The 23,337-nt window shown below is 36.6% G+C and overlaps 1 pseudogene; it reads left to right on the forward strand.

The window, feature by feature from the left end:
• The first annotated feature begins 392 nt into the window (after positions 1–392).
• LOC145100175 (uncharacterized) lies at positions 393–1,281 on the forward strand (annotated as a pseudogene).
• Positions 1,282–23,337: the final 22,056 nt, after the last annotated feature.

Below are 23,337 nucleotides of genomic sequence, written 5' to 3' on the forward strand. Positions count from 1 at the left end.
CAACTAAGGAATTCAATTGCAAATGAAATGTGGGCAAATTATTTGACACATTCAAACAATTAAATTAATATGTAAAACTAGTTTCATTTTGATACATTTTGTTTTTAATTTCACATTGTATTGATGATTGGTTTATGAGATTAATTATGTTATTTACCCTTCATATTTTTGATTAGTATTATGCTTCATATTGTGGTCTAACAATCTACCATTCTTTAATTTTTATTCCTATGTGCAAAGTCATCATGATCAAACAGGAAGCTAGTGGTAGTGAAAAGGAACAAGTTAAATGGTCAGATAAAATGGATTATGCGTACATCCAAGCAATGATTAAACAACAAGAGACGGCCAATAGGGTGAATGGTAGTTTCACACCAACTGCATATGCTCAAATGGTTGAGGAGTTGAGCACAAAGCATCAAATGGATATTACCAAAAGTCATTTGAAGAATCGCTACAAAACCTTAAAAAAACATTTTTCGCAATGGTACGATCTGTTTAGGGGAATTTCATTGAGCGGGTTCTCTTGGAATTCCTCTACTCAACTAATAGAAGCGGAGGAAGAAGTATGGGATAATTTAATAAAAGTAAGTGTTCCTTTTATGTCTATGTTATTTTTTTTAATATTTTATGTTATCGTTTGCAATATTAACTATTTTTGTGTTGTTAAACAGTCAAAACCTGAGGCTGCGTCGTTAAGGACAAAAAAGATTGCATACTTCGATGAGATGTTGGTATTATTTGCAAGGGATAGGGCATCTGGTGCACATGCTGAAACAACGAAAGAAAGAAATGCCCGATTAAATAAAAATGAAAATATTCAAGTTGAAACAATTAAAGAAGTTGATAACATGTTAGCTAACAATGAAATTCATTTGGAGAACGAATATGTTGATCTTGATGATGACATTCAGGATGTTATTCCACCTCTTTTTTCACAAGAACGATCTTTCAGGTGCAAAGAAGTGTAAGAGTAAAAAGAGAAAATTTGAAGACGACAAAGAAGAAGAAGATATTAACCCAAAGATAATGAAATCGGTTGATAATGTGGCTAGTGCTATCAGGGAGGGTAATATAATTTTTGATAGAGCTTATCCTCGGGAAGAATATACAGGGGAAGAAATTTATAGAGAATTGGAGTTGGTGGGTTTGGAACCCCATGAATTACCGAGGGCTCTAAATTTTTTGGCAACAAATCAAGCAAAAGATAGGACATTGTTCAGTTGTCCCCTTCAGATACGGATGGGTGTCCTCAAAGATATGATGGGTGCATGTGATTGAATAACCTTGGGTGATTGTTACTGGATTGATCTAATGTGTTTATGATTTTTTTTTTTTTGAGTTGTTTGTGGTTTTCGTTTTGCATCTTGAAAACAATTGAATAACATGCGGTTTTCCTTTTTACAATTTACTTTATATTAAAATAAAATTGTTTTGTTAATGTTTTAAGTAGAGGGGAGGAAGGGTGAGTTGGTTTTTTTTGGGGGGTGGGGGGTAGTGGGTACGGTAGAATGAATGTGGGGATGTAAAGACTTAATATTTACTCAAAAACATAAAAGGGTATAATTGTCTTTTTTTACTTTCTTTTCTTTCCTTTAATGAACTCGGGAGCACCTAAAATGAATACTTTCTTTTCCTTTCTTTCGAACTCGGGAGCATTGAATACTTTATTATTTTCGTTCCCTTTCTTTTCTTTTCTCTCCTTGTTCTTCCTTTCTTTTCTTTTCTTTCATTTAATGAACTCGGGAACAAAGTGTAATGGAAAACCCTTCCACATAGGATCCATGTATGATAACTACGCGTGAGAATGTTTCCATACCGTCTGGCCTAATTTTCTGTTACTATTATTATTATTATCGGCTTGATGAAAGAACTATATTTTATTTTTTTTCGTAATAACTATTTAATTTTAGTTTATATTAAAAAATATATATTTACAAAAAAAAAAAAAAAATCGGGTCATTATGAGGTGTAAATGTCAATTTTGCCCATAACTTTTATTTTTTTTTTCTATTAAAAAACATTCATATTTTCTAAAAAATTATATTTGAATGCATTTGTATTTTCTTAAACTAGGTCATGATTTATCAGAAAAATTAATATATCAAAATTTATAATTTTTTGTTCACTATAAACAAACATCTATATCGATATATGTTGATATCAAACAATAAAGTTCAGTTTCTTTTAGCTATAATCGAATACAATTAATCCCAAATTCTTATGTGAGATCTAGAGTATAAAAAATTTGTAGTAGAGTAACTACGATCCGAAAATGACAACAACACGCTCAACATCCAATCGTGTGGATTAATGACATGTAGTAAATCGAGTAGAAGAAACAACAACACATATCAGATCTATGCAATTAGAGATCGGCTCAATGAAAGGGAAATTTCAATCACAAATGGAAGTTATGTGGTTATTGGAAGCGATCGTCATACTGTAGGTACGCTTAAATTTAATCAATTTTTTTGAAGGAACATATCCTTAATGATGCTTCTTACATAAGTTATGACTTTAGAGGGGAGGTCATGACCGGTTCAACTTTTGGAAAGAGAAAGTTATCACTGGATTGAATTCATTCGTTGATGATTGATTCAATTGTTAGTAAAGAAATACAAAAATTTGGAATTTCATTCTTGTTTGGTGTTCGGGAATTGGGAGATATTGGGAGATAGAGGAGGAAGATGATAGAAGATGTAACAACAATCAAGATTCAAAGAGTTTTATTTAATCAGGAAAAAATGATAACATTGTTCAAACTAAGAACAAATAGATAATATTGATGATGAAAATAATATATAATGATAATTGGGCGAAGTCAAATAGTGGTACCCAAACGACCTCTTACAGCACACTACTCTGCTACCATCTAACCTCCATGAATTGCATATCCATAAGTAACCAGATGTGAGATAGACACCCGAACAGATGATCCTACTCTAGATCTACAACCAAACAAGGAACATGAAACAAAGCCTATATCAATAGTTCTCAGGCTATCCTACATGATTATATACAACCCCTAGGGCACTCCAATAGACGATAACCAGCCTACTGGAACTCTAACCAACATATCACTACTTTTGCATTCTATCGTACCAGGATATATATATATATATATATATATATATATATATATATATATATATATATATGATTTAACACTCAAAAGTTTTATAACTTATATTATGTTTAATTAGCATTTAGTGAATCTGTTTACTATAAAAAGGCCGATCTTTTGTGTCTTTTGTGTTAATACAAAATCTTACATGTAAGAAGGATTTGAAGATATTGTGATTCAAAAGTTTTCATATAGTTGAAGCATTCACGATCCAAATATGATGATTTGAATAAATGGGTTATGTCGCATCAATGGTAATTGTAATATGATTTTTTCTTTCAACCAAAACAAATCAAGCTTTTCTATTCTTTCTTTATATTCAGTTTCTCATTTAATATTTATATGTGATTTGTGTGTATTACTTAATCTTGAATGTGACTCTCCAAACATCAATGTTTTGCTTGGAATATCTTTCTACTTCTTTTTTTTCAAGAAAATATTTTGATTGCAGGTTAGTGAAGAATTGTCATCAAGTTTCTATGGTTGAATGATGTTAAATGAAGAAAGAAGATTCATAAAATGGATATAGGTTTTTTTGTTTGAGCAAAGTTGATGAATATTAGTTTTTTCTTTTGATTTAAATGTATGTTTATGTAACATATTTGTTTATATATTCAACCACCCAATGCTCTTATTTATTTGATTGAAGTTTTTCTATTTTGATTATGTTTATTTTCTATTATTTTTTTTGTTGTGTTATCCTACACAACATATTTAAAAGATAACATAATTTTGAACATTTGATATGTAATTATGATAGACTTATCATTATATGTTCTTCATATGAAACTAATTTATCCATATTACTACGACAAGAATTACATATGACATTTACGAATATATATATATATATATATATATATATATATATATATATATATATTATATGTGCATGATTTGTTTAACATGTATATGTACCTATGTATGTTATAAATTTATAATTAAATATCTTTATGTTTAATAATTGAATGGATTAAAATGATGCATCAAAACCAATTATTTAGAAGAATATAATAATAATAATAATAATAAATATACATTTCCAAGTATCGCATTCATTTGAAACTCACATTACAACTCAAGAGTTTTCTAATTTATGTATATTTATTAGTTACAACTCAAAAGTTTTTAACTTATGATTATTAATTAGTAATCACTAATAACTTTTTATTTTCCTCTTAATAAGGTTGTAAAGTTTTGCTCATTAAAAACATTAATGTATTTGAAGAGATTTATGAATTAAATATGAAGAGTTAATATAAATGTTATAATAGATGTTTTGTTTTTATGTTATTAAAAGTTATAGTGTTTATTTTTCATATTTTTTATTATTCGTTGTATATATATCTTTTTTAATATAAATGTTATAATAGATGTTTTTCTATTTTTATGCTACTAAAAGTTGTAGTTTATATTTTTGTTCATACGTTTTGTTACCCATTATATTATCATTCATTTGATATACATTTTACATAATTTTAAACGGTTTATTAAATTATCAAATAATTGTATATATCACAATGACATAAAAATTAAACTATAAGGTTTAATAAAACTAATATGTTAACTATATGTTTGCTTTACTACTAACATTTTGTTTCAAAGTAGAAATATTTAATAATAATTTGGTAAAATTTATTATTTTAACTATATAATTATATTCTCGCGTAACGCGCGGGGATTCGCCTACTATATATATATATATATATATATATATATATATATATATATATATATATATATATATATATATATAGCATATCACTACAACATAACAACATTCTATACACAATGATACATAACCAACTCTCCAAGGAATGCGTAACCATATGTACCCATAGGTGAGATAGACATCAGGACAGATTTTCTGTGACATCCCCAAAATCACGGCCAGAAAAGACCGATTTTTGTATATGCTTTGTTTGAAAATCAGAGTAATATTTTAAATAAAAATGTTGCGGAATTTGTCCCAAAACAAAATATGATAAAGATTTATCAAAAGCATTTCCATAGAAATGTATTTCATTAAAAGACTTGGGATGTCATGTTCGTACAGATCAAAAACATAAACAGTACAATATAAGCCTTACTACGTTATTTCATATCTACAAGCCTATATTCGTAATCCCTCGTCCAAACATCATATTTATGCTCAAGCGTCACTACCTGTGATACATAAAACTGAGTGGGTCAGGCTTGGGAGTCTGGTGAGCACATAAGGTTTTCAACCCACAATAAATAAGTTATTAGCTTTATCAAACCAAACAACCCGATTACCCGTTCCCGTTATCCTCACTTTACGTCCCTAAAACATCTAACATAAGGGACCTAGTCTAAGGACTATCATCGGGATGGACACTATTGCTAAGGGGATTCCTCAGCAATAAATGTCCTTAAGGCAACCATGTGGGGGATGGAGTACACCTGGTGAGCACACAGTTCAAATAAACACACAGTTCAAATAAACACCTACAGGTTGCGAGCCTGCTAGTGTTCCACTGGACTGTCTAGAATAGTCTGTGGTCGTCATCTGTACTCCGCTAGATGACTAGATCATCAATAACATCTATAACGAGGCCTCTCATTATTTCATTTTATCACACAACAACTAATACATCTACCCATGTTTTACCCCAACATTTTCGTAGATATAAAATACATATACAGTTTAAATCATTGAAAACATGTATAAAAATGTTCATCCAGCATAGATAACAAGTATTCAGATAATATGCACACATAGAACGTAATTTATATAAAATACTTCATATCTATGTGTAAGCTGAAAGTGACTATGCACTCACCTGAGTAGGTGGTGACTCAGCACTCGGACAGCGCTTCGATTCTCTTAAAACAATTTTCCTTCGATAAAACCTAGTATCGATACCACTAGGGTTTAGTCTAACGATAACCGCGACAAATTAATAGTCTGACTATTACTATTATTATATAAGCGTTGGTAACACTCAATATAACTCATAATAATAGCCCAAATAATTATTTTAAGGACCTAATAACATTCCTATAATTATTTGAAAGTTATATTAAAAATTGCGTAAGCGTAGCTCACTTACAACGAATTTATAGGACCTAATAACATTCCTATAATTATTTGAAAGTTATATTAAAAATTGCGTAAGCGTAGCTCACTTACAACGAATTTTATCGAAAACCAGAACTTAATTGGAGCAGCGTTTCGAAACCGAAAGACTCCTTTTCTCGGGACTCTGGGAGCCTCGGGGCTTCCCTCGGGAGCTAAGGGGTTTATCTAGGGTTTAAGGGTGGTTTGGGAAGCTAGAGAGAGAAAGTAATCTAGAGAGAGAGTGGAAAATGTGCAAGAAAGTCGGCAGCCTTCGCTGCCTTTTATAGGCCGAAGTTCGGACATTACGCTGGGCGTACTCCTAAGATAAGGCTTCCAGGTCGGATCCAGCTAGCTTCGTACATCGGACGGATAAGGGCGAGGGTACGCGGGGCGTACCGACTTCGGACGCGGAGCGTAAAGCGAGGTCAGGTTTCAAGATCCGACGCGAGGACCGTGGGCCGCAAGCGACGGTTGGGATCGTGCCACGTCATCAATCTCGCACCAGGTTTCGCATTTTCGAGTCCCAACTTCAAAAATTCGTATCTTCCACATACGAGCTCCATTTTTGACGTTCTTTATATCCACGTGAAGGTGGGAACGTACTCTACAACTTTCGTTTAGACTCCGTCGGCTAATTTTGACTCGATTTTAAATTTTATATTATTAACAGGCCGGGACAGGATTAGTCCGTTAAATTCTCATAACTTCTTCATCCGACGTCCGTTTTCGCCCATCTTTTTCTCATTACGCTACTCTTAACGAGATCTTCGATTCTCATTCAGGTCGTGTCGGCTAAAAACCGTTCGTTCTAATATTCAAATTTCGGGTTGTACATTGCTAATCCGAAACTTCGAAAAATCATAACTTCTTCATACGAAGTCAGATTTTGGCGTTCTTTTTATCGATGTTCTTAGTTTATCGTATTCTACGACTTTCATTTAGAGCACTAAGGCTAAATCTTGCTCCATCGTAAATTCACTATTTACGCTTCCCGGTATCGTGCCGGTTCTGTCTCGAAACTTTGACGGGTCATAACTTCTTCGTTATAACTCGGATTTCAGTGTTCCTTATATCCCAAGAATCCTTGTTTTGACCACTACAACTTTATATAGAGATATCGGGCTTATCTCACGCTTTAATATTGACGCTTATTTTTATTGTTTATTAATTATACATTTATAATTAAATAATAAGCACATAAATACACATAATTCACATAATACTCAAATATTTCATCTTTATTAATTCAAAAAGAGTTACAATAGTTGACCTAGACTATTACATTGACAAATATGTTTAGCCTTGAAACCCGAGCGTTACATTTTCCTACTCTAGAGCCACAACCAAACAAGGAACAAGCAAGGAAGCCTAGATCAAGAGTCATCAGTCTATCCTATGTGACTTCATACAGTCCCCAGGGCATCCCTCTGATAAATGATAACCAAAACTAGTGGGTCGTCATTGGTGTCTTCGACCCACGGGTATAGTGAGGAAAACCCACATGAATCAAAGAACTTAGAAACACTGTGACGCACTCCTCTTTCTGCATTGCTTGCTCCCGCGAATCCACTAACACCAAAACCAGGTAGAATCTTAATCAAAAGACAAAAAAACTCAAGTTTGACCCAAAGTCAAACTTGGTCAAAAAGTCAACTATCAACGGTCAAAGAAAGTCAAATTAAGTCCACATCAGGCTGAGTATGCCATGCGTACTCTATCTCTACGCATCGCGTTGTGTACCCTTATGTAACGTCATATTCCGAATCGTTTCCTAATATGGGGAGGTGACCCAAAGACTGAGTATCATCAGGCTTAGGGCCTTTGAGGAAAATAGATTTAGACCCATTTAGGTGTGGTTAAAGTAATTTTGATGATCCGGGAGTTCAGTTTGTGTTTTAGAGCCAATGGATATATCAGTAAAATGTCAGTCCGGGCTTTTATCGAAATTGGATTTTAGTTCGGGAATTTTTAAGGCAAGTATGATTTGATAGAAGCGTAGAGCTTCTCATTAACTTTTCATGGATATAAGGATCGTCGGAAACGAACTTATAACGAAGAAGTTATGGCCTTCAGAAGTTTGGTGATTTTAGGGTTTAACTGGGTACGCGGGGCCAGTACGTTGGGCATACTAAGCAAATGATCTTGGTTCTTTAGGGAGTACACTGGGCGTACCAGAAGTATGTAGGATCAGTGAGGCCCAAACCCTAACTTAGGGTCTTGGACCCTATTTAAGCTCCTTAACTCACTACCAAACCCTATTATCTTCATCCTTCATCCCTCCAAACTCTAGAAACGAAACCCTAGCCCCTATTTGAGTGGTTTTTGAGCTTTTGGTGGTATTTCATGCTTTTCTGGTGTTCATAGAAGAAGAAGGAACTTCTTGGAGAAGTATGGGATTTCTTGAAGCTTTTGGATCCAGGCTTGTTGCATCTTGATCTGCATTTTGGAGGTATAAAGTTTCTATCTTGATGGATCTAGGTGTTAGATCTAGTTTAAGGAGTATTTTGGGTTTATTTTGGTCCTTAGAGTCATCCTTGTGAGTATGAGCTACTCTAAGAGCTTAGAATGTTGGATCTTAGCCTTTGGGAGGTCCCTTTGTTCATAAAAATGCCATCTTGATGAATTATTTAGGACCATACATGAGTTTGGATGTTTATTGTGAATGTTGTTAAGGATTTTGTCCCATTAAGCCATGCAAAGGAGTAAAGTCGCCAACTTTATGTGTTAAGACATCTCATTAAGGTCATATCTAAGTTTTGGAGTCATTGTCTTAACCATTAAAGAGCTTAATATGGATTTTGGTCCCTGATGGGTACATTTGGGCGTACGCAGGAAGTACGCTCAACATAATGGGTGATTCATGCATCACTAGCTTGTACTCTGTGCTTCGATGGTGAGTACGTGGTGCGTACCATTGTGGTACGCGGGGCGGGGCGTACTCCTCACTTTGTCATTTTGGGCTTTTGAGGTTTAGGCCTTGTTAATCCATTGGACTTCTTGTCCATGAATGGACTTAGGATTTTACTTGGAAGTGGATCCATGATTGTTTTGGGGCCCAATTGGGTTATTGGGCCATAATGGGCTCTTGATGCTTTTGATTTGGGTTTTGGGTTGCCATTTTTGGCTTTTGTGCATTTGGGTTGGACCTTGGTTATGGATCAAGTAAGAAAATTGCAAAATGGTCTTTTACCCTTTAGGAAGTTTGTTTATGGAATATGCCTTGGATTTTAGGTTATCGGTTTAAACATTGATCAAGCTTGTATTTACTGTTAGTTGGTGTGACATTATTCGGTTCAGCGGTTCGAGCAGTTATTTGATTATCAGGGGATTGAGGTGAGTCTTCCTCACTATATTTAGTGGGTCGAAGGCACCAATGTCAAACCAGAGTTTATTATGTTAGGGTGTTAGACGTCTGTGTGACTCTTGCATGTGTATGTGTTCACATGCTTAGTGGGTGAGGCCCAAAGGTTATGTTGTATGTTATTACTTGTTATACTTGAATGTTTGTATGTTGTGCGGGGGCCGTTATGCGAGTTAGGGCGAGGCCCGTTATACTCAATGGGCAGGATCCCGTTATGTGAGTTAGGGCGAGGTCCGTTACACTCATTGGGTGAGGCTCGTTGATTGACAAATTTGTATATTGTGCGGGGCCCGATGACAGGCAGGGCCCATTATGTGTTGATATGTATGGTATGTGGTATTTTTGGGAACTCACTAAGCTTTGTGCTTACAGTTTTTATGATTATGGTTTCAGGTACTTCCAGTTCGAAAGGGAAGGGCTCAGCGTGATCGCATCGCATCCACCCATGTTTCCGCATTATGATGATTGTACTCTGATAACTATTTTCTTATAAAGTACTTTTGAATATTTAGAAAAGGATATTGAATGTCGACTTAAATATAATCAATGTTTTGGTTTAATTAAAAATGAAATTTTTACCTCATAATTTTCGGATGTTACACCTTAAGTACACCCTGCATAATTAAGTCCATTTTACACCCTTTATTCAACACTTATTCCCTTAAAAACTTTCCTCCAAAACTCATATCGAATCCCAAATAATGTCCTAAACCATAAAGTTTCTGACTTTATGACTTTGCATGGATAGAAAGTGCTCCAAACCAAAACCCTAACTCATTACAAAGCCCAAAGCTTCATATCTCTTGCATAGGTGGAAGAAAAGGAATAAGATAGCATTTTTATGATTCCATGAACACAAATACGTCTGGAAATGCTACTCATAAGGTTTGGAGTGACTCATAATCAACTATACCAAGAATATGGGACACAAAGGACATAAATCTAAGGACTAAAAAGATCTAACAAATCATTCACCAAATTTTGAACTTTATACCTCTTGGAGAATGCTTAAGAGGTGCAATTCCCAAATCCACAATGCTTGAAGCTTTTCAAGCAACATTACCAACTTCTTCTTCCTTTAAAAGCACCCAAAAACACATTTTTTTAGCTTGCAAGGCACAAATATGGGTTTAGGGTTTCAACTGGGTCATTTGGAGAAATGGGGGGTTGAGAATGGAAGAGGTTTATGGAGGTTAAGGTGTTTAAATAATATCCAAAACCCCGAAATCAGGGTTTGGGTTCTGTCCGTGTACGTCATGCGTACCAAATGTTATGCCATGCGTAACCCATTAAAGGTGCGCCCCACTGCGCCTTGCGTACCTAGTGTACGTCATGTGTAGTGTCGAATTCCCTTTTCTAGCTTAACTTCAAACAATCATAACTTCTTCGTTTGAACTCTATTTTTGGCGTTGTATATAGGCTCGAAAAGGTATTGAAGATCCCAATAGTTGTTGGATTAGGTGTCTAAGCCCATAAATATAATTGATATAAACTTGAATTGATGGTAACACAGTCCTTTTGGGTTGCACTCAAACCAAGCAATTGGACAGGATTATTTTGGAGAGAGAGAGAATGACTTATTATTTGATTAATAAATTGAAATAAATAATTTTTTAATATATTATGGAAATAATATATTAATTAGAAATAGTAATATTTAATTAATATTTAATCAGAAATTAATTAGAATGAATTTAGTGATTAAAAGAATTATTGAAAGTACAGGGACTGGAGTGAAATTGTTCAATAGTTGAGCAAGAGGCATTTTAGAATCCTCCATGAGGCTATGGACGGTTTTTAGGAGCCTTAGGGTTTCTAGAATTATCCTTGGTGGATAATTAGGAAGCTGGATAATTACTCGGGTCAATATAATATTATTATATTGGGTTTGGGTTTATTTAGGGTTTCCTGACTACACTATAAATAGGCCCATAGGGCTATGAATTTTGGGACTCCTAACCCTAGAAGAGATATTGCCGAAATTCTCCTCCTCCCTCTCCATAATCCTTAGTTGATAGTCTTGGGTGTGAACCGTCAGAGACACGACACTTGTGGTGCTAGCTACCAAAAGATTTGAAGAATGATTAAAGGTTTTTTGCAATAACAATCTTCAAAGTAAGTTTCTTAACCTATTGAATTGGTTTTCATTAGAAAAGTTTTATAGGATGATAGTCTATACTATCGTGCCTATATATGAAAGACATAGATCCCCAATAGGTTGCATGTGCCATAATCATTTGAATTTTTTGAATGTTTTCCCCTTAGTGCATAGAAATTTTGTAACTTAAGTTTTCCATCAACTGTCTTATTTAGTTACTTTGGACTAAAAACATCCCGAACTAAAATCCTTAATTCATGCAAGAAACCCGGTCTACAACTTTCCCCCTTTATACCCTTCGGCCCAACACACAATTCAAGGGTTAGATCTCACAACCAACATTATCACCTCCCAAAAGGTATAAGCTCTACTTAATTAAGGCCCAAAACCCTTACATGATCGACCTTCAGTCCATAACCCTAAATTAAGAAATGACTAGAAACCAAGTTTTACATAATATCAAAACTTGTTGGAGTAGGTTATGGTTGAGGTTGAGGTTAAGGTATTTTTCCTCCACCAAAGGGATAAAATAAGGAGAGCATATTTGTAGCGTCCCGAGAATAGTAATAAAATTTTCGATTTAAAGTCTATTAATCATTCATTAATTGCTCAAAATCAACCCCAAGTCATAATATTTGAAACATCAGAGTACAATTATTCCAAATGCAGCAATCATGAGGGGGGATGTTGTGCCATCACGTTGGGCTCTTCTCTTTTGAACTGGAAGTACCTGAAACCATAAACATGAGTTGTAAGCACAAAGCTTAGTGAATTCCTCAAAATACCACGTACCCAAAACATACAAGTGCCATGGGCTACCCCCATAGTCTTTTCTTGCAATGTCGAGGGCCAAATCCCGGTCTTACATACAAGTGTCATGGGCTACCCCATGGTATTTCCTTGTAACGTTGAGGGCCAAACCCAATCTTATATACAAGTGTCGGGGGCCAGATCCTGGCCTTTCATAAAATTATCAAGGGCCATATCCTGGTCTTTCATGAAAGTATCACTGAGATAACTAGCATTCCATATAACAAGAAATGGGCCAACATTGGTGCTTTCGAACCATGGATATAGTGAGAAAATTCACCTCACAGACAGAAAAAAAGCTGAAACAACACACTGCTCTGAAAACCACGCTATTGGTCACCTTTACAAAGAATAGTGACCAAAACTCAGACTACAACTTAAAATACCCAATATACCCCTAGGTTAAACTTAGTCAAATCCTGGTCAAGGTCAACAATCAAAGGTCAATTGTCAAGATGGAACCTCCACGTTGTGGCCTTCAAACGACAAAATAGACGCGAATCCCCCAGTTTCCACATCGTGGTATACTAGGCCACGTTGTGGGAACTGGATCCAAAACGTCATAATGAGTTTAGCTGAATCCTCCAATTCTAAATGTTCCAGAATCCATGTTTGGTCATTTCTAATGTCCAAAAGGGGTAAAGTTTCCACCTTTATCACTTGAGATCCACCAAGAGGTCTAGATCTCACGTTTTAGATCCAAAAACACTAAAGAATGGCAAGGACTTATCAAGAACCACTTAATCCCTTGAGTCTCAAGATTATTCGCTCCAGAAGAGCTTATAACACTAAACCCAACCTAAAGTTTGATGATTTTTAGACTTGCATGTCTAATGTAAGTCTTTGAGTTAACAAGTCAAAAAATGGGATTTATGACCATAATCTTATACAAGGCAGAAACTAACCATCAAAATTTAGATCCAAGCCATGAACTACTCCCAATGATCCAGAGATTCATAAAGTTACAACCTTTATGAAGCCTCTCCATCCCATCTAACAAGATCAAGAAGGAATGGGATAAAATACAATATCTAGCACTCTATAATCAGAAAGCTTGGAACTTAGGGACTTACAAGAGTCTAAAAGATGCATAATAAGATTGTGAGAATAGTTTCTTGCTGAATCCAAGTCTAGAAGTCTCCTCCTCCTTATTCTAATATCCAAAAATCAACACAAGAAGCTTAGAGAGCAACAAAGGGAGTTAGTGTTTGCTTGGAGGTTGAGAGAGTGTGATTGAGGTTGAGGGTGAGCAACCCTAGCCATCACATTCCCTTAAATAGGGTGCAAACCCCGAAAAATTAGGGTTTCTCATTAAACAACTGCCACGTCATGGCCATAGGCTGCCCCGCTGTGGCGGCCATTTAAAATCCACGACACATCAACCCTCACCATGTTGTGGGATGTCTTCACCACAACGTAGTACCGACCAAAATCCAAAATTCATAAATATTAAATACCTCCAAGGGTCCATACGTTACAACTCTCCCCCACTTGGATTAGACTTCGTCCTCGAAGTCCGCTGCTGCAAATAACTCAGGGTAATGCTCCCGTATTTTTGACTTTGGTTCCCATGTCCATTCAGAACCCTTTCGATGTTGCCACTGAACTTTGACCAAAAACACCACCTTGTTGTGCAAGGCCTTCATCTTATGATCCAACACCACCTATGGTCTCTCTACGTAATTTTAAATGATAATCAACCTAAATATCGTTGAAAGAAATAACCAAAGACTCATCGGACACACACTTCCGAAGCTGGGAAACAAGAAAGGTGTTGTGGATTTGGCTGAGCTCATCAGGCAAGTCCAGTCGGTATGCAACCTTGCCCCTTCGGGTGGTAATACTGCAGTACCAACAAAGCCCTCTCCCTAAATTTGGTGGTAATCTCCACCATAGTCTCAGTAGTCTGGCGGAGGTCTTAGAACTCACTCGTCAGCTGTTTCACCTCAATAGCTGGTGCAAACTCCCTCTAAAATCTCTAGAAAAATCCTCCCAGGTCAGGACTGCCATTTATGATGACCCTACTACTCGGCTAAAAACCTCCCAATCTGGTGCTCAGTTCCTTAGCGGGCATGATGAAAATCCCATTTTTTTCCCCTCAGGGAAAAAACTCTTCCACCGAGCATTCTCCATGTCAGCGATCCAACGTCAACTAGCGATAGGGTCCGTAGCCTCGAAGAACTTAGGAGCTCCAAAGGCCTTGAACTCTCGGAATGAGGGAGCTCGAGCTCCTATTTGACCTGAAACAATCTCAACTCGAAAGGTCTTGTGCCTCTCATCTATCAGCTCCATAATCCCTTACTTGATGGTACTGAACACCACCTGGTAGCATCCAAGATACCGTAAGTAACCTCAACCGAAATGAACTCGTGTAAACGCTCATCAATCGGTTCTGTGTCGAAGAAAGAACCCGAACCAGAACCTCCTCGAGTAATCATCACCATCCTCCAAACTTAAACACAATATATAAACAATCAACAAAGGACCCGAGGGGATTCCTCTACATAAGCCTCCTTATAGTTTCCAGGTATGCTCTTGTCTCATGTACAGGTGATGTGCTTCTAGTAGTACAAACCCGATACTATTTTTCACACCTACCTGTACCTTCCTCAGGGGCAGTCCTGATTCCTCTAAGTCACCACACTAAAACCATATACCAATCCTATGCTATACAACATACATATTGTAGACTCTCCTAACAATTCTCAACTCCCACCACTCCCAATAACAAGAACCTCAATCAACAATGTTGGTTGCCTTATGCATGCAAGTTATACACAAAATAGGATCACATAAACTAACAAATGATGATTCTACCCTAAGTCCACAACTAAACTAGGAACATGAAATGAGGCCAAGCCGATCATTCTAGGGCTATGCAATCCTAATCGTATACAACTTTGAAAGCATACACTTAGCAATTAACTGAGACGATATCAATTCCAAGTAATACATAACATCAAGTTCCACTACGCTATAAGGCATCATGCAAATCAGGTAATTTTGTCATATAACCCCTGAAGGTATACTTAGCCCTAATATAACATGAAATTCTCATATCAAGCATACTACTCACAATACATAGGCATGGGTAATTTGGGAACCACTTACCTGACCTCGGTTGATTGCACGCATTGCACCATTTTCTTCTTAGTAAAAATCTTTTTAGAAATTTAACTTTATTTTTCTTAAGACAAATTATCATTTCCTCGGTTTGAGTTCTGACACACCCAAAAGTGTGCCTGAATCCCTCAAACCAAGGATTTGATACCAACTTGTTACATCCAAAAAATAGTAATAAAATTTTCAATTTTAAAGTTTATCATTAATTGTTCAAAATCAACACCAAGTCATAATATTCGAAACATCAGAGTACAATTATTCCAAATGTAGAAATCATGAGGGGAGGATGTTTTGCCATTACGTCGGGCTCTTCCCTTTCGAACTTGAAACCATAAACATAAGATGTTAACACAAAGATTAGTGAATTACTCAAAATACCACATACCCAAAACATACAAGTGTCATGGGCTACCTCCATGGTCTTTCCTTGCAATGTCGAGGGCCAAATCCCGGTCTTACATACAAGTGCCATGGGCTACTCCTGTGGTATTTCCTTGCAATGCCGAGGACCAAATCATGGTATTACATACAAGTGCCAGGGGCCAGATCCTGGTCTTTCATACAATTAACATGGGCCAAATCCTAGTCTTTCATGCAAGTATCATAGAGACAACTGGCATTCCACATAACAAGTAATGGGTCGACATTGGTGCCTTCGACCCATGGATATAGTGTAACATCCATCGAATTTTCAACAAATTTTTAACTTTTCAAAACAACCCATTCACTAAAGAGGTAGTTATAAAAACCATTGTTTCTAAAACATTATTTAAAAATCAGAATCGTTTACAACATAGTTTTCAAAACATTTTCATTATCAGAGTTTCCCAGAATCATAAGTCCCAAAAACACGAGGATGTGTACGGTCACGCCTTCACCTTGCCACGGTCCATTGAAGTACCTGAAACAGTAAACCAAAACTGTAAGCATGAAGCTTAATGAGTTCACCCAGAGTACCGACACACAACAGATAACATATACGACAAACAACATACTATGGGTCTAATCATCCTCGAGATGGAATACCCCAGGCCCCTCAACCATTGGGTTGGAATGCCAACATACTATGGGTCCAATCAACCATCGGGTTGGAATACCCCATGCCTCTCAATCATCGGGTTGGAATGCCCACATACTATGGGTCCAATCAACCATCGGGTTGGAATACCACAGGCCTATTGGCCTACGCACAAAGCAGAGAAGCCTCAGCCACTAATCACACATGGGCACATATAACATATAATCATATAACAATCTACAGCCAGTCAAACAGATCTAACAGATCACTAAGCATAGCATCATCCTATCTACCAGGATATCGATCTAACATATCATAACAACATAGCAACATGCATAACGGGATATCAATCCAATAGGCCGACATTGGTGCCTTCGGCCTGCAAGTATAGTGATGAAGCCTCACCTCTCGATCTGATCCATAGCTGATGAGGTCCCGACTCCGAATCTAAGCTCTAACCAATTACTACCCATCCAAATGACCAATAACCATCAAAATCCCAAAATACCCAGAATACCCTCAAAAGTTAAACTTGGTCAACCATGATCAAAGTCAAAGTCAACAGTCCATGCTGACCTAACTCGTCGAGTGCACCAACAAACTCGTTGAGTTCCTATAGAAATCGGAAGGTCGGGAAAATCCCAGCCAACTCGCCGAATTTGCCTGACACATTCAGTTGATTCTTCGATTCCAGGGACTCTAAGGCTCAGATCTAAACTCAAAAATGTTGTCTAAAAGGATAAAGTTTCCACTTTATCCTTTAGGGATACTCTAAGTGCTGAAAAACACTCTACAAGGCTTGAAAACTCAAGGTATTGACCAATAAGCATAAAATACTTGTGATCTGGAATCCAACCTTTCCAAAAGAGATCCTAGCCTCAAAATAGACCCAAAGGTTGGTGCTTTATAGACATGCATGTCCAAAGCATGTCTTGAACCCAAAATGGCTAAAAAAGTGGAAAATATGACCTAAAACCCATGCATGGCATCAAGACTTGGCTAAAGACCAGATCCAAACCACTATAAGGTCACCTTGAGCGGGAGATTCATAAAGTTGCAACCTTTATGAGATCCATCCAATGCAACATCTAAGAATATGGACAAAAGGGACAAAACTCAAGATCTAGCTACATAAAGGAGTAAAAATCGGATCTTGGACACTTACAAAGGTCCCGAAGAGTGCCAAACTGAAGATGAGAGCTTTACTTGCTAGATCCTTGCCTCCTTCTTCTTACTTCTTCTCCTTTTGCTCCAAAATACCACACTAGCTCATAAAATGAGAGGGGAGGGTGATTAGGGTTCACAAGGGCCAATATAGGGGGTTTGGAGGTAGATAAAATATCAGCCTTACTTAAGGAGGTAATATAGGGTGCAAAACCCTAAAATTTAGGGTTTCTCACCTATCCATTAACACGTCGAGTTCCCCTCACCGACTCGACGAGTTGGTCCATAAAAATATGCGGCCCAAAAGCCCTTCAACACGTCGAGTTGAGGCTATCAACTCGTAGAGTTTCCAATGAGAAAACATGCTTAAAGAATCAAATCTCATACATAGGAATCGGGATGTTACATATAGTGAGAAAACTAGATAGGCGAAAAGCTGACACAACACGTTGCTCTAAAAACCACGCTACTGGTCACCTTTACAAATAACAATGACCAAAACTCAGACTACAACTCAAATGCCGAAAATATCCTTAGGTTAAACTTATTCAAATCCTGGTCAATGTCAAAAGTCAAAGGTCAACGGTCAAGGTGGACCCTCCACGCCATGACCATCCTTGGCCACATCGTGGCCTTCAACCAACAAAACAGATGCGAATCCCCCAGTTGTCACATCGTGGAAGACTAAGCCACGCCGTGGGGAATGGATCCAAAACGTCTTAATGAGTTAAGTTGAATCCTCTAATTCCAAAGGTTCCAAATTCAGATCTAATCATTTCTAATGTCCAAAAGGGGTAAAGCTGCCACCTTTATCACTTGATATCCACCAAGAGGTCTAGATCTCAAGTCTTAGATCCAAAAAAGCTAAGGAATGGCAAAGACATATCAAGAACCACTTAATCCCTTAAGTCTCAAACTTATTCGCTCCAGAAGAGCTTATAACACCAAAACCATCCTAAATTTGATGCTTTTTAGACTTTAATTAGGTCAAATGTGGGATTTTATTACCACAATCTCATGCATGGCACAAACCAACTATCAAACTTCAGATCCACGCCATGAACTACTCCCAATTATCCAGATATTCATAAAGTTGCAACCTTTATGAAGTATCTCCATACCATCTAAAAAGATCAAGAAGGAATTAGACAAAATGCAAAATCTAGCACTCCATCCCATCTAAAGGTCATTATGGGAAATCTCCCAACATTTTACTTCTCTCTCTTTGTTGCTCCATTTGGTATTATTAACATGTTGGAGAGTATTCGCAGGAGGTTCCTATGGGGAGGTTGCGAGGAAAAAAGGAAAGTGCACTGGGTGGCTTGGGAGAATGTGATTGCTCTAAAAGACATGAGGGGGGAGGGGGGTTAGGTGTGGGCTCAATACGGGCCTTAAATGTTTCATTAATTACTAAATGGTGGTGGAGGCTCATGACGGAACCAGATTCATTATGGGCTCGGGCATTAAAAGGAATTCATAATTTGAAAATTATAACCTCTTATTGCATATCAAAAAAGGCGATTACCGGTGTTTGGAATAATGTTGAAAATGTTCAAGAAGATCTGAAAGACTTTGGGATAGATATTGAAAACGTGCTAGTAAAGAGAGTTGAAAGAGTGGATGATACATTTTTTTGGCTTGATCGGTGGATTGGTAACTTGCCGTTGAAAATATCATTCTCGGAGTTATATCAAATGGACAAGAAAAAACGGTGCAAAGTGTTGGAGAGGGTTCAAATTAGAGGCCCAACATGAGACTGGTTATCTCAGTCTCATAGTCCTAAACAGGAACTAGAACTACAAAAAATATCATCCTTACTTGGGAATTTTCAACCAAGATTGGCAGATGATCAGTGGATATGCCTTTTAACCCATGATGAGGTACACTACAAGAAAAAGACCCTTTTACGACCCGCAAAAGACGACACTCATTGATTTATGTTACGCAAAAGAGGGTGACATTTAAAAAGAGTCATCTCTTCAAAAAATTTAAGGATTTAGGTCACGCATTATTGCGTGCCCTTAAATTAGTGTCCAAAAAAACACGGAGGGCACCTATAATAAAATGCGTGTCGTCTAAGGATGTCGCTTTATAAATTTTATTGGAACGCGCATTCCACCGTTTAATAACAGGGGGAAAATGAAATCCTAGAAAATCAAAAACCCCGCATTCCTTTTTCTCCTTCCCTCTTGCCCTAATTATCGACGCTCCTTCCTTCCCCCCTCCCGTGCCGCCTACTTCTTCCCTCGTACTTCGACCATCGTTACTTGCCATTCCCGATCGTCGACGTCGATAAGTAGGCATGCCACCAGCCGACAACCTTCACTCTCTCCTTCTCATTTTCTCTGTAAACCCTAATACGCCTCCAACACTACCGAATCCCTTTTGTTTATCCTAAAGGAATAACGCAACCAAGCTCGTATCTTAGAACAAGTCCCCGATATCAAAGAAGAACTAGGGATTTTATGCTCTGGACCTCAAAAGTGTGCACCAACGATATCCGCTCTTCCTCCTTGCCATACAACTAATTCTTCGTCATTTCCTTGTTGAATATTGCTGAAGCGTGTGCTGGTTAACCCTTGAAGAAGTTATGAAGAGAAGTCGTAATCTGAGGGTGCATCTTTTAGTAGAGATGGTCTGGCAAAGATCTTATATTCCCACCTATCTGAATGGTAATCTGAGCCTAAATCGACTCACGAAACATTCTAACGGAAGCTTTATCAGACATTAAAATCTCATCAATAGTTTTTCAAACCTCCACTTCTCGCCAAATAATTCCACGAAGATTCTTTCTCCGCCTGTAATTTTCAAAAGCCCCATCATTCACTTTCTCTCTCCATCATCGACATAATTTCTTAGGGTTCTACAAGGGTTTCTCTCTAAATTCTTCATCAATTCAATCACCATGTGAATTGAAATTATCTTCTGGAACCCTAACTCTCGGAGTAACTCCTCATTCTCATTCGGGTAAGAACATCATTAAAGTTTATGATATGTGTTGGTTTTACATCTTAACTTTAGATTATCTATTTTTAATTTTTAATTATTTGGATTCTATAGTTTTGTTTCTTTAACCTTTGTGTTTACTACTACTTATGTAAACCATTATACCAATCTGTTTACAACTTTACCTACGTTTACACATGAGTCTCTCCAGTTTTTATTTTTGTTTGTTCACTTGATTTGTATGATTACGGACTCGTGCTATGACTCATAAAGTGTGAAATATTCTTATTGATATCGATTTTAGTTCCTTTTCCACTAATTGGCCACAATGAAAAGATTCTCAATGTGCACCTAAATGCTCAGTTGATTATAGTGAAGTGGAGTTTTGACTTTTGACAGTCTTGTTTTTGATTTCCTTAACTTTTTTCATAATGTAATTGAAAATCAAAATCTTTGGCGTTTTTAGAGGATTATAATTTGTTGAACAGCTAAAAATGTTTGACCACATATTTCAGAAAATCTCTTTCAATAGTGATGCATTTGAAATTTGGAAGTTTTCAATTTAAAAAACGATATGAGCAATAATCTTACACACATAATTGGTGGTTGTCGAGGCCAACACAAATAATAACTCTAAATATTACACACTAAAATAGTGTATAGTGGTAAAGGGATCGAATCCACGGAGATTGGTTCAATTTATAACTCTATGAAAAATCTCTTTGTAAAAATACTTGTAAAATGACAATAAAAATAAAATGGGGGGGGGGGGGGGGTTTGGTGTTTTGAAATACTTGAAACAAACTAGAATTAACTATGATTTAAATAGACAAATGCAACAAAAATAAGAGTTTGATGTAAAATCAATAAGGGAGAGATGGTTGACTTAAAGTTTCCTCACTTTGACTTTTGATGAACATATCATTAGAATCCAATGGTGCAATACTTTGATTTAAATCCTTAATTTGGCTATAGTAATCCAAGGAGCTTGAGATTACCTAGACTTTTCTTAATTGTTGAAATGGCTAGAGAAGCTCATAACAATTTCCTTAGTCAAAGTCACTAATTCCAAATAGCATGTAATTAGTGAAAGTCAACTAGCATTAAGAACCAAAAAGTCACCAAATCCAAGAGGGGTCAAATGCTTTCACCACCATGTTGGAGGAAATGTTTTTATGATTGTGTGAAGCAAAAACAACACAAAAATCATTTGTTGCTTGCTAATTTGAGGATCCTTTACTTAATCAAGAAATTAGCCAACTAATCACCACAAACACATTTAAACTCATGAACTAAAACATACAAGTAGTGATAAGATGTTAAAACACAAAACATTCCCATAAAGATTTAAGAACATGTTCATGGATTCTTCAACATTCAACAAAAGTTCAAAGGATTAACCGAAAGTCAACCAAGATTAGTTTAGCCAAGCATGGCTAAACCCAAAGAAACAAAGTTAGAGAAAATTGTACCAAACATTAAGCAAGAATCAAGAGGTAAAAATATGATGTTCTTCAAGTGTTCTTGGCCTTCAAAAGTCTTCAAAACTCCAGAGAGAATCTCCAAAAATCGGATGTCTAAGAGTATGCAAAAGATGGGCACCAACCTTCCTCAAATAGCTCAAAAGAAGGATTTCCGAAATTGCCCCTGCAGGGCCTTGCGCGACCCGCGTGCTGCTGCGCGGGTGGGTTGCGCGGGTGGTACCTGACATGGGCTCCTTTGAGATTTTGGGCCTCTAAAGCATATCCCACTAGCCCAGATCGAATCCAATCACCTCCTAGCCCATTTTCTTCAAGTTTTTCTTCATTTAAAGCCCAATTTGACCTCTCTAAATCCTCCAAAGCTCGTGAACTCGCCCGATTAATAATTTTCATATACTTGAATGTTCCCCCGCATCTTTCAAATTTAAAGCTCAATTCTTCCAAGCCTTCAAGCAATTGACAAGTCCACCCCATGAATCACCTTCATAGCCATCAAGCATGAAATCTCCAATCCCCTTCAAGCCCAATCGCCTCGCAAGAGTGCCGCCCCGCTAGTTTCCAAGAAAATCTGCAATAATGCTCAAGAAACTAGAAAGTACCCCGAAATGGTCATAAAAATAACAAAAGGGAAAATATGCATGAAAGTTAACTAAAATGCGAATGAAATGTACTAAAATAAACTATAAAAATAAGTAAATAAAATGAAGCTATCAATAATCAATTCCAATCATCTCTAGAATTCTAGAGCTTTTTGTTATGTTACAACTTTCAACTGTAGGAGATATTCAGGAACGCTTTTTGACTCTTCTTTTATGCTTTAAACGAGTCAGGCCTCTATCATTGTACTTTCCAAACACAATAAATTAATGATGATATCATCTTAAATATGTTTATGCGGCTCATAATGAAGTTATAGGATCTGTTAATAAAGTCACGTAATTGGTCATTACCATAAAAATGATCATAGAAAAATGACCAGGTAATCTAATTGTCGACCAAGACCTCCCATGTCGGTCATATTCCTGAAGCGGGTAATATGGTAATTTACTCACTTTCTGTGAAAGAAAATTAACCTTTAAATATTAACAACGCTAGAGTATAAAGTTTATTGTAGGATGGTTTGACAA

Source organism: Lactuca serriola, chromosome 4 (assembly GCF_051521515.1).
Source record: "Lactuca serriola cultivar US96UC23 chromosome 4, Lser_US96UC23_V15, whole genome shotgun sequence".
Lineage (NCBI taxonomy): Eukaryota > Viridiplantae > Streptophyta > Magnoliopsida > Asterales > Asteraceae > Lactuca > Lactuca serriola.